This window comes from Lemur catta, chromosome 13 (genome assembly GCF_020740605.2).
Source record: "Lemur catta isolate mLemCat1 chromosome 13, mLemCat1.pri, whole genome shotgun sequence".
NCBI lineage: Eukaryota > Metazoa > Chordata > Mammalia > Primates > Lemuridae > Lemur > Lemur catta.
In genome coordinates, this window is record NC_059140.1 from 11,957,958 (window position 1) to 11,970,822 (window position 12,865).

Consider the following 12,865-nt stretch of genomic DNA (forward strand, 5'->3'; position numbering starts at 1 on the left):
AGATACGAGAGCCCCGCTTCTGCCATTTCCCAGATTTAGGGACCTTCAAGTAGAACAAATGAGGCCCAAAGTAGAGTGTGGTATTTGCGGATAAAAGCGAGAGCACAGCATTGGTTTTGCAGTTACATAGCTCTGGGTCCAAAGCGTCAATCTGCAATTTATCATCTGCATGACCGTGGACAAGGTCCATAATCTCTCTGTGCTTTGGTTTCAATATCTGACAAATGGGGACAATGGCAGTGACTCCCACAGGATTGCTGGAGGAAGGTGTTTAGAATGGTGTCTGGCTGTGGTAGGCAGCAGACATACAGCCGCCACTGCCGTCACCAGTCACCATCGGCCTCTCGGCCTCACCTTCCTCAGCACAGCATCCATGCTGGGACAAACAAAGTAGGAAGCCAAGGACACCTGGTGAGATGCCTGACACACAGTGGGGAGTGAGCACGGGAGCCCTTCGCCTTCCCCAGGCAGGTAATAACAACCGCCCTTTATTACCTTTAACTATGGCCCTCAGGAGATAAAGGTAACAGTGGCTAATAGACATGGAGTCCTCACCAAACGTGGGCCCTGTGGGAAATGCTTCCCTCATATCAACCTCATTTCCTGCTCGCACCACTTCAGAGGTGTAAAGCAACTTTAATTCCCTTTCACAGGTGAAAAAATGGAATCTTAGACATTTAAGGACTTACCCACCATCCCTCAGCCAGCAGGAGATGGCACTGGGTTTGCACCAGGCAGGGCTGCCTCGGATGGCTCGAGAAGCACTGCAGCCGGCGGCTCTGGGACCACCGGTGGCCGGCTGGAGGGTGGCAGCCTGGCACTTGGGCCAGCAAAGGGACCAGGTGCACCTCAGCGGGAACAATGACACAGACACAAGCTGCCCGTCTGGGACAGTCATCGCCCAACTACTCCTGGCCCAAGCTCTGGCCATATCTTGGGGAGGAGACTGGGGGTATAAAAGACAGAACTTCACTCCCACTGAAGAGAGAAAAGTCATCATGACTCCAGAGTTATACTTATTAGATTGACCAAGTCGTCAAAAGTGGGCAACTGTTAGCAATTCCACAACCTAACATGTATTATAAATTACTTGTAATTAACCTGATAGTTCAAATACAGTTCTTCCCACCAAATAAGGGTTTACTCTCTTAAATTCTAACATAAAGGAATTTTTTAAGTGTTTCCAGTCAGAATCGAGACTGGGATGAGAGAGGGAATGAAGCCAAACCCTGCCATTTGGGGTCCTACAGAATAAGGGAGTTGGGTTCTCTGGAGTTTCTAAGCCCAAACCCAAATCAATTCCAGAAGACGAACCCCGGAAATGCAAAAGCACCATCTCTGGTTCCACGAGCAGTCTCCCAGCCGGGTGTTTCCCACATTTGAGCTTCACTTGTAAACCAAGGCTTTCGCAAGCTCACAGGTTAGTTGAAGAATGAAGATGCTCTTGGGCTCAGGCTTCTCCACGGAGTATTTGCATCTGGTAGAAACGTGTGTCAGTGCTTTGGTCTAGCTGCATTCCATGCTGCATTGAGTATTTTGGTGTAAGCACACCTACTATTAAAAAGCAAATTAATGAATGATGATAATTTTTGAATTTTAGCATTTTTTGGAAAAACCATACACCTCCTGCACTTGTAAAAATCTTGAACTCTTGGGGATCAATTGAATAAAATTTAAAGAAAGTACATCTTACTATAAAGGAGTTGGGCACGTGGGAGTGTGCAGCTGAGTGGGTGCAGGAAGAGAAGTGACTAACGAGCTCTGAGAGGACTGATTTGCATCCGTGCCCACTCGGACGGAAATAGGCACGTTGCTAAGTGCTCCCGGCGGCACAGCAGGAAAGGAGTGAACAGAAACCGCGTGCTTGGGAGAGAGAGGAGCCTTCCTGTGCACAACCACAGAGACACTTTGTTGGCAACAGAATGGCTGGAAAGGAAATAAGTTTACAAAGTGAAGTTTTTTGGAGTAACTCTGATAGAGCCACCTCAGACCTGGAAGTCAAGAAGAGGCTCCGCTGCTCTCTGCCCAGGAAGGCTGAAGTCAGTTCACCTCTTTGAGCTCCAGTCCCCTACTTCATAAAGAGGCTGGACCCCTCACAACACATGGAAAGTCAGGGTTGGATTCCCCAAAGTCATGTTTCCGAACCTAACGAATCTCAGTGCATGGTTACCTTTGCATGACACCTGGATTTCTGAAAATTACCTGGTAACAAAGGCCAGTTCTCCCCACTGCAGGGCCAGCTTCTGCACCCTAAGGTTGGGCACTTGCCGATTGTCCAAGGAGAGCCAGGCAAGTGTTACAATTCCTCCCTCATCACTTATGACCAGAAGCCACAGTCCGAGCTTTTGCGGGCCACAGAAGATAGACGTGGGGTAGACAGAGGGACCAGGAAGGGCGAAAAGAAAAGTCACACCTTGGAGTCCCCAAGCAAAGCATCCCAGGCTCTAAAATCTGTCTAGTCCAACCTCTGCTTTATGCAGAAATTGCAGGGAGGGCCTCTACGTGTTCTTCCGCCTCCACCTGGGCACATTCCTCACCCAAAGGCCTCCACGTTAGCCTGCAGCCATGGGAGGGCCTTCCTCCCCTCCCTGCCTACCTGAGCCCACATGCCCAGTGCAAATCCCCTGCCTGCCATCAGGCTTTCCCTGGTCAGGTGGTGAGAAAGCAAGTTAGAAGGTGTTCCATTCACCACCCCCGCTTTACAAGCCGTCAGAGCTGACGCTGTTGACCCTGTGTGCTAGGCCCTGTGCATCAGCCTCACGTAGCATCACTCTCGGAACCCGCATACAGCCCCAGCACACAGACACTAGTGTCATCCCCATGTTGTCAATGAGGAAGCAAGACCCAGAGAGGCTCAGGAGAGTGACTTAGCCAAGGCAGTGCACCCAGGAGGTGGAAGAGACAGGATTCCACCCAGAGCATCTGTTCCAGAATATGCGCCTTCAGCTACCATGACAACCTCCTGCTACCAAACCACATGGGCTGCAGTCTAGAGTGAGGTCCACAGGCCACCGCTGCTGGCCCCCTCCGACTAGGTCTCACGTGATGTCAATGTCGGGCTTCTGCTTTCTGGTAAACTCCCAGCTCCACGACTGTATCACCCCCGGTAACTAACCGTGTGCTCAGAAATGTCTATTTTATCTTACATTGTTAAGCATTTTATTGCCATATTACTGACTCTGTAGACCTCATCTCCCTCTTTGTATTAGAAATTATCTTGAGGGCAAGGAAAGAGTCTTTACGTTTCCATAATTATGGTGACCCTAGTTCTGGTGATGGTATCAGGAACAGATAATCTAGCAAAGAGTCCTTAGACCACTTCTGGGTACAAGAACCAGCCATGGAGACGCAGCTCAAATGGTGAGATACAGATCAAGGGAGAGTCTCAAAGGTTTAGGGGGTTTCTCTCTACGGGAGTGTTCCAGGCCGCACAAATGAAACAGATGGCTAGAGTTGGAACATCACCCTTGTGTATCCCCGAAAGGAGCTAGGTATTGGGAGGAAATGAATACAATATCGCAAATACAGAGACAGCCAGGCAGTATGTGCCCAGTAGTGGAAAAATGCATCACCATTTATGAAACAGTCTTGCCAAAAGTTATAATCTCACTCTGATCCAGCCTTCGAGGTTTCTCAGCCTTGCACTGCTGACATTTGGGGTTAATCATTCTTTGTGGGGGGCTGTCCTATGCATTGTAGGGTGTTGGTCAGAGTCCTTGGCTTCCACCCACTGGAGACCAATGGCAGCCTCCCCCGCTGTGACAGCCACAAATGTCCCTAGACATCACCACGTGTCCCCTGAGCAGTAGTGACATCCCCCCTGAGAACCTTTGCATCAGCTACCAGTCTGGAGGAGACACAGGAGCTGGAAGGACAAGTTATACACACACAGAGGTGCCATTGATGAAATCTAAACTGCGGGAAACCCAGTCACAGCAACTGGATTTCTCCAACATGTGAATTGCAAGGGAAAAACCAAGATGGTGGAGGAAATCTGTAAATCAAAGGAGACTTAAAAGACATGTCAGTTAATTGCGATTAATATTATTTGGATCTTCATTCAAATAAAAACTGTTAAAAATGATCATCTGAAACTTGGAAATCTGAACACTGGCTATTTGATGATATTAAGGGGAAAATTATAGGTGTTTAGGTGTGAAAATGTCATTGTTATTATCTTTAAAATTGTTCTTGCCTTTTGGAGATGCATACAGAAATGTTTACACATTAGATAACATGCATTTGTTTCAAAAATATGATATGAGGTGTGTCAGGAGGGGCATGGATGAACTAAAACTGACCATAAATGGCCAGTTATTACAAGTGGGTGATAGGCATGTACAGGTTCATTATACTGGTTTTCTTTTACATACATTTGAAATTTTCTGTAAGAAAACGTTTTTTAAAAACTTAGGAGAACTGTCCTGGGAAACCTGCCACGAAGGGCAGCGTGGCCTTGGGGCCAGCACCACAGATGCCTGCAGGTAATAGGTGTTGAGTGGACAGTAAGCCTTGGTTTAGTAGTTTATGGGTCTCTGTTAGACACTCGGGGTGACTGTTATAGCCCCTCTAGGGGTGGGCTTCCTGAGGGAAAAGACGGTGTTGCACAGATATATCAGATATATACATTTGAGAGCTACCTCAAATGACTTTGAAATCAGGATCCACTAGGGCATCCTTTTGCTGCTCTGCAAGACAGCCCTGGGAAAGACTTTGAAGGAGAGGCCAGAAGACCACACGGCAAAGCACCCTGAGAGGAAACACACACCTGAGGAGTTCTTCCACCACACCAGCCACACCGGCCCATCTTTAGGTGGTGCCTCCACTGTATACCTGCAGCACCGTCCTGCTTCACAACACCACAGCTGCTGGGTCTGCATCTCCCTTCCGTACAGGGCTGCGATGCTTCCTGCAGCAGAAGCTGTGCTGAGCGCGTTACCTGCAGGGCCCAGCCCAGGGCAGGTGCTCAATGAGCACTGTCGAATGAATGAATGAATGAACGGAATCAGGCTCAGCAGCTCTGTGCTGATAGCACAGAGGCATCCTGTATGTCCACAAATGGCCTCAGACTCAAGAAAAGATCGAATGGAGGTGCCCAAGCCAAAGCTTAAAATATTTAACGACTATTAATGTTTACAACTTCAGGAGCATTTTATTAGGCCTAAGCAATTATATTCAATTTACAACTTGCTATAGTGTGTACCTCGGAGTTTATTACTACCTTATAAAGTGTAGCTGATGCGTATTTTAATTGAAAATTCCTTGGAAGAAAGCATTCTGTAGCGGAGGCTCTCTCCCCCGTACTTCCTCTGGAGTTGAGCCTATCCATCTGCCGTCATTCCATGCACTGCCGTCTGCTGGTGGCATGGGTCACCTTTAGATGCACAGAACCAGGGAGGAGCCGGCCAATCCCTGCATTGTCCAGGCAAATGCAATCTTTGCACACGGTGATTAAGCAGCCAGCATGCTGTTTCGAGCTTCCGTGGATGGGTCCTGGGGTGGGGGTGGCTCAGGGGTCTGAAGAGCTGATACGAGCCCCGGCTGGACCACTGACCCTCTCTGACCTCAGACTTCTCAGGCCCTACATACTCGTCAAGGGAAAGGGAGACTTGAGCAAGGTAATCACCAGAGCCCTCCCCAACCTCCATGCCTGGTGATTCTAGATCCTCCCGGGCCCCCTGAGGCCATGATACAGGCTGGGAACCGGGCCCTGATCAGAGGATGTGGCTTCAGCCTGCACCCCACACTGTGACAGACAATGGCATCCTTTGTCTTTTTGATGATGTGCCATTATCCGGGCTCCCTTTTATGAAAAATTTTAGGGAGCACATTTTCGAGGGGCTCTGTGAACCTGGAGTTGCTGGTGGCCAAGAAGAACCGCACACAAAGCAAACTGTCAGGTTGTATATCGCCGGGGCAGGAAGAGTCTCAGAGTATAAATGACAAAGGTGTAACCCCACCAGTTTGCTTATTGGAAACAGCAAATAAAACAGGTTGAACAGCATTAGAAAGTAAAACCGAAACAGCATTGGCATTCACGAGCAACAGTGTTTGTGACCACCCTGGCAGGGCACTGAAAAGGGTGAGTTGTTGGACAAAGAGCATCCGGACACCTTCCGCCTCTCCACGCGGCCCTGGGGAAGCTGTAGCACACCATTGTGTGCTTCCTTCGTTAGCACCACATCACTGACGACACCATGAAAGAAATGACAAATTAGCAATTTCGCGGCACCAGCATAATCCTATCATTTGTATCACAAAGTCAGCAAAATCCAGCCTCTAATAACTCAGCTCACCATTCTAACCCCAGACTGGCCATCAATACGGTTTTATGTGCCGTGTACTAATCACTGGAGTCAGATAATATGCAAGGTTAATGGCTGCGGACAGTCTGGGGGGATATCTAAGATCTGATAAGGACACCCCCGCACGATGGCAGCTCTCTGCATATATATCCCACCAAGAATAAACCAAGGAGGGGAATCGATATTTAAGGCAGTCGTAATACATCTCTCTGTGTAACATATAAATTGGCCCTTCATTTGCCCATTCACTTTTCAGTTAATAAATAGTTCAGACATGGGCCACACCGATAGTGAGGGAGTGAGACCATTGTATGCCCGTCACCCCCTCGAGATTTATGCTGCCGCGGTACAAGGGACCCGGCCAAGCCTTTGCAATTACCTTGCTGATCTCTTAAAGGAAACAGAAACAGTGTGCACAGAGTTCTAATGAGGACTTTAATATCTACGTATATATCAAGGCCTCAAAACTAGGAGCTGCGCTTTCTTCTTACAAAGCACTTTCCCTGACCTCGGAGCAGACAAAGCCCCACCAGGGGCCTCGCTGTGCCAGGGTCGATAGCTGGGTGCCTCAGAGCCCAGGAACCCCTGCGTGAACTCACACTCTTCCTCTGCCACAGACCTGGCCACACTCCGTGGCTTCCCTAGCAAGACCTGGAGAAACTTCCACGGTTTCCAACATTTCGTCATGGTTTTATAGTCCCTCGGGGTCCTGGAGATGCTCCAGGGAGACTTTCGATGGACAGCACAGTGGTCAATTCCAGCAGGCTCCTCTCGAGGGTGCCAGTTTGCAAATACACGGCCTCCGGGGCAAGACACACACGCCAGCTCCTCGCTTATGACAGATTCTAGCCTTGGCAAGGTGTTTTTCCTCAAATTTAAGTATGCATTTCTGTGTCCCAATATAATTACTACAATTTACCTTTCCAAGCCAAAATAAATCGTGCTGGCAACGTGTTTAATTTGTAACTAAACTACTAAATGCAAATGCAGAATTGGCAGCTTGGCGGCGGCAGCATTCGGGGAAGTTTATCTCACCCGTGACAGTGAGAAAGACACTCTCCGAGGACGTGAGTTTTGACAGTCCCTCCGACGAATGAAAAATCATCCTCGCACAGCTGCCACTGGGAGGTTTGAGCCCAGTCTTGGTGCGTCCGCTCCGGCACGCAGGGCGATGCTCTTGCAAGCAGGATGCGAGCAGCTTCTCTCCCTGAAGCCCGGAGTTCCTGTCACCCTGCGTTGGAGAGAGTGTGGCAGAAGGAAGCCACCATCGCGCCCTCCCGCTATGTTTTATGTGCCATGTGTTGGCAAAGTGTGAGAGGAGCAGAACGCGTAACCGAACTAGCCGCTGACCAGGTCTGCCTCTCCCGCAGGAGCGATGGCTCCACACAGCGCTCACATCCCCGCAGGGGTCCCCTGAGGGCCAGGCAGTGCTGAGCCAGGGTCCTCCCAGCCACCTTCTGCGGCAGTCACCGCCCCAAGGTAGATGGAGCAGGTATCCAGTGGGACAAATCCGCATTCCAGCTCCTTCCCAAGGGACAGAGAACGGAGGGACAAGTGCTGCCTGGCCACGAGGGAGAGACACAGTGAGGACACGGCAAGGACACGAAGGAAGGCTTTCCTGAAGAAACCAGAGACAAACTTGAGAAGGTGGCAGGTCCCCAGATGGAGACGAGAAAGACAGGCCTGGAGGCTGAAAGGCCTGGACTCTGTCCCAAGTGCCACTTACCCAGCAAGCAGGTGTCACTACAGCCTGGAAGAGCCTGGTCCTGGAAAGGCCACCTAAACGTGGGTGCAGGGAAGGGAGCCAGCCCCACATCCTGGTCACGGTCCAGGCACGTGTCTGTGGGTTAGGAGACGACAACGTCTCTAAGGTGATACCTGTTGGGGGTGTTCACAGGCCCCGCTTAAGGGTTTGGCCGTGACAGTCAGGGGGGCAGGCAGGTTTCCTGCCCTGCACATGGGTGAGCCGCTCGGCGGGCCGTGGTGCCTGCACCTCAGGTCAGAGCTGAAAACCCATCTGCTCTCGGAGAGGACTTTGCTGCATAAAAAGAGATCACTTACCAAATGCATCCTCTAGAGAACAAGAGGGAAAGGGGAAATTGTTCTTTCTCTTTTGTTATAGATTTGAATACTATATACTCATTATATGTAGTGTTATGGGAACTACCCAGCAAACTTCCACCAGGGGTTTCAGGGTGCCCCTTGTCACACCTGCCAGGATGCTGCAGACCCCTGGCCTGCCTCAGGTGGCCCGCCTGTCCCCTCAGCCGCACCTGCACGCCAGCATTCAGCCTGCTCTTCTTGGGATGCAACAGTTCTCCACCCCTGCTCTTCTAAGTCCCCAAAATTTCCTTTCATTAAAATAGCCTTATTGAGATGTCATTTAATAAAAACTGTGTATACTTAAGGTGTACAAATTGATGCTTTGATGTACGTATCCATATGAAAGGATCAGCACGTTCCAGCTAATTAGCACATCTGTCACCTCTGCGCAGTTACTGTGTGTGTGCGCATGTGCCCATGGTGAGACGATCTCAATTAGTGTCTATCCTCTCGGCAGAGTTCAAGTGTGCACCTGTACACCCCCGACTTCCTAAGCTTCCTCCACCGACCCGCTCAAGGCAACAACGCTGCTTGGACCACACCATCGCAGACCCCGTTCAATCTTCACCCCCCCCAAACAAAAAGGGAAGTTAAGTTTTCTGATGGAGCTGAGCAGTAATTCCCACCTGAGAAGCCACCACCATGTGTCTACAGGCAGCCCTTGCAGAGGGAAGCCAGCCTCGGGGAGCCTTCTTCCCGAGATTAGTAACGAAAATGGCCCTTCTGTACAGGAGATGCCCAAGGGTCCCCGGGGACAGCAGTCCTGTTGTTTCACTTTGTTGCTGTTTTTACTGATGCATTGAGCACCCCACTGCTCAGCTCTAACTGCCACACTCAGCCCATTTCCGGAACCTTCTCCGGGTGGGCTGGGGGCTGGCACTGGGGCCAGGGCTCACTGCTGGCAGCTGCACTCACCCCCACCCTGCCTCCGTGCTCTCTCCCGGCTCACCCAGGGTAGGCTCGAGGAACAGGGTCTCCAATGCCACCCTCGTGCCCCGTGGAGGTCGTCCTGCTGTACCTGCTTCCACAGAAGTGATTTCTCGGCTGCCCCAGTAGCTCAGAAATGCCAGAAGGAACAGTGATTATGGCAGTGGGCAGCCCTTCCCTGTCTTGACATCTATGAAGGGACAGAGGCATGCATGCCTCTGCTCCTGCCCCACGGCCTGCACGGCAAGACAAGTGCCCCCAGGGCATCTTTGTCCTTGAAACCAAGTCACCCACAGCCTCGGCACAGTCTCCGCCAGGGCAGCAGCTGGGGAAGGGGCCCAGGCTTCCGGGGCGGCTGAGGATTCTGGGGTGTGAAGGAGGGCTGGGCACTGGGCAGATGCCCGGAAGCTATGGAAGAGAGGCTGTCAACAGGCACTCATGGCTGCAGGAGGACACCCGAGTCAGCCCTGGCGTGACCGCAGCACAGCTGTGGATTTCCATGTCCAGTCCTGCACCAGGAGCAAGCACCACTCAGCATGCAGGGCGAGGAGAGGGTCTGCTGCAGGACCCCACCTGCACCGGGAGGTTGGGGGCAGCATTTTTGTCTCTCTGCAACCCCTGTGCACAGAACAGTCAGGAAACTAGACTGGGGTCACTGAGCTTCCTTCCGTGTGCGTCAGAACTCCTGGGAATCTTGGTAACCCACAGACCACAGCACCCCCAGTTCTGGCTCAGAGGATTGCGGTGGGGCCAGACAACATACATTTCTCAGAAGTCCCCAGTGCCACACCACTGAGGCCGCTGCCAGGGACCCCACTTGCAGATCAGTGCCCCCAAGAAGCCTCCTGTGCCTCCTGAAGTTAGAAGACAGACCAGGTTGGGGAAGGGACTCAGATCCACAGTGCAGGGAGAAAGCCAAGGAACAGGGGTTTCTAGCCTGAAGAAGACTTAAAATGGGTGTGGGGGAGGGGGGGCTGCCTTCGAAGACCTGAAGACACGCTAACGTCAAAACAGGATCCGACGTGTCTGGGTCAGTGGTGACAGGAAGATGGAAACTGCTTTTCCTAAGGAGCCTTTTACTCTCAGCGTTAGCCATTGGAACACGGCCTGGCTCTCTCTGGAGCAGAGGGAAGGTGCCATCCCAGAGGGTCCAGCAGTCATTTGCAAACAGCAAGGAGAATTTCAGTGAGGGGCTGGGAGGGGAGGGGGGATCAGAGCCAGATGGCCATTAAGACCCCACCCAAGCCTGAAACTCCTGGAGTTTATAAAATGTGTCTCTGCCCTTTAATTCCTACCCACTCTGTAAAGTGTCCTGGCGTGTAAAGCTCCCTGGGGAGCCTCAGGTGACAGTCAGCGCCCAGGTCCCCGGGCCCCAGCACGAGCATCGGAGCTACCTGCTGCAACGGCAGGTCCATGCAGACCCAGGCTCATCCTGAAATCAGCTGGTTTAAATGCCTGACATCTGAGTTCTGGAATAATAGCATCAGAAGCAGTTCTGAGTCACTCCCGCTATGGGAAGACGATGCCAGTATTAACTCTAATGTGTCTTTAATTGGTGTCATTTTTAAGGAAGAGAGATTTTTTTTCAGTGTGCCTCAGCAATAAGAAACCTTTCAAGAAACATCCCAAACTTTCATTCCCCGACTCCTTTCAGGTCTAATTTGTGTTAATTCAATTAAGGGCCTGTAATTTGGCTGTCACCAAAATTAAATATAAAGAAAAACGTATATGAATGCACAGGTTGAAGAGTTAGGCACACAGAATCCCAGAAGTTCAAAAAAGTTGTATTTCCTGCTATAGCAAGAGCCCATTAAAGAAGAGAGAAGCAGGGGAGGGGAAGAAGGAAGAAAGGAAGCCATGTGCATATATGTGGCCCTTCTCTTAAATTTTTTCTTATGAAAAAGATTGAAAACCAGCTACGATGCAAAATCTAAACAGGCAACTACGCAGTCAGAATCTGTTGTCTCTGATTCCCTGATTTGTAGTTTTAGTTTGCGTCCTGTGCATATATAAGAGCTCTGTGCTCTTGTAACACACGACAATGCTTTTTGTTAAGCACCATGTTATGTTCAAAGGTTGGCCAGGCAGTGACCGGGCTGTGCTCTTGCTGAAGCCACCTTCGTGTGGGACCAAGCGCGGTCTGTCTGCAAACACCGCCTCAGCTAGCTGTCCTGGGCTCCTGCATAATACGCCTCTAATTAACACAGATGCTGTCGGCTTTACCAGTCAACTCACCTTCCGCAGCTTGAGGATCCCTGGGTCTCACAAGTGGTTGGATCGCCCAGTTTGGGGGAGCTGGTCCCACAGTTCAGGGCCCGTTGGGGACTGCAGGCCATGGGGAAAGGATGCAACAGGAACCCCCTTGGGGGGGCACATGGTAGCATCCTCACTGTTCTCATGTCGAATTTCGTGTGTTCACTGTGGTATCCCAGCACCAAGAAGACTGCCTGTCACATAGTAGGCGCTCAGTAAACACTTATTGCTAGACAGGTTATTTCACTTAAGTCCTGCAAGAATTCCCTGATAGCTATTGATGTCCTACCTTACTGATGAAGGAACAGAGTTTTACAAAGGTAAGTGGCAGATCCAGAGGCGCCACACAAGTAGCTGCAGAGGCAGGTGCAAACAGAGCCGGTGAGTTCAGAAATGGAGAGAGTTTCCTAGCAGAAGTGGGTCCCCAACAGAGCCATGAGGGTGGGCAGCCACCCAGGCAGGCTGGCAGGGAAGTGAAGCTCCCAGGGCCGTGCAAGCCCAGCAGCCAGAAGAAGCCAGGCAGCCGGGCTGAGTGTTCACACAAGCCCAGCATGTGGAGAAGCAGCTTCTGGAAGCTGAGATTGACCAGGGTCTCGTTTGTGAGGCCGCATAGTTTGAACTTGGCTCCCGAGGTGTGGACACTGCAGGTGCCTGAGCGAGGAGGTACAAGAGGGGACATTGTCCTCAGTGACCGCACGGAAAAAGCCAAACAGAAGCAGGGAGACCACCAGAAAGCCACTGCAGCAATTCCCAAAAAAGACAATAAGGGTTTGGATGAGGTAAGTGAAACCCAGGACACACACACATATATATTTTTAATTAACAAAACTTGGCGGCAGGTCAAATAAGATTAGAGGCCATTCTCTTGCGCTAATAAGACTCCGCTATGCTGTGAAGCTCAAGTGACCCCAACATAAAGCTGGGGAGTCCTTGAGGCCCCGGCCCAACCTTGCAGGGCCCAGAGGAAGCGTGTCAGAGCTGAGCACCTCCCTCCCCGCCCCCTCTGCTCCTGGGGGTGCTCCAGCCCCTCGGCTGCTCTGCGATCATGTTGCCTGCGTTCCTGAGAGCCCTCCTCGGGGTGGTCACCCAACCTGCCTGTCCACAGGTGAGCATGCAGCTGGCGGCTCAGTCTGCCTTTGAGCCCGTGTGATGCCCACCACCCCTGTCCCCAGCCACTCGGCCAAGGGGCAGAACGCCCACCCAGACTGCTGGAAAGCATGACTCTGAAAAATGCTCTCATCCCCATTTATCTTTTGGGCAGAGGAGTGTAGAAAGAA